Source organism: Leptonychotes weddellii, unplaced genomic scaffold (genome assembly GCF_054177405.1).
Source record: "Leptonychotes weddellii isolate Sample4059 unplaced genomic scaffold, ASM5417740v2 HiC_scaffold_188318, whole genome shotgun sequence".
NCBI lineage: Eukaryota > Metazoa > Chordata > Mammalia > Carnivora > Phocidae > Leptonychotes > Leptonychotes weddellii.
In genome coordinates, this window is record NW_027773390.1 from 1 (window position 1) to 293 (window position 293).

General features: G+C 45.7%; 1 pseudogene; it reads left to right on the plus strand.

Moving 5' to 3' along the window:
• Positions 1-30: 30 nt before the first annotated feature.
• Positions 31-128, plus strand: LOC145718636 (U6 spliceosomal RNA; annotated as a pseudogene).
• Positions 129-293: the final 165 nt, after the last annotated feature.

The following is a 293-nucleotide window of genomic DNA, read 5'->3' on the forward strand; positions in this document are numbered from 1 at the left end:
GATTGATACCGCTGCCAGAAAATATCAAGGGGGGTGGCCCATATACTAATATAGGAAAGAAAAAGAAAAAATCAGCATGGCCTTTGGGCAGGTATGACCTGAACATTAATGAAGTGTTCTAAATTGTACTCCCTCCCTAATGTGTGCATGGCATTTCATGTGCACCCTGTTATCGAAAGCCGTGGAATTACTACCCAGCCCAGGGAGTGCCGCCATGGCTGGTGCCCTTCGAAAGTAAAAGGAAGGTTACCGTCCCAGAAGGGGAATTAGGAAGCATCAAAATACAAAGGATG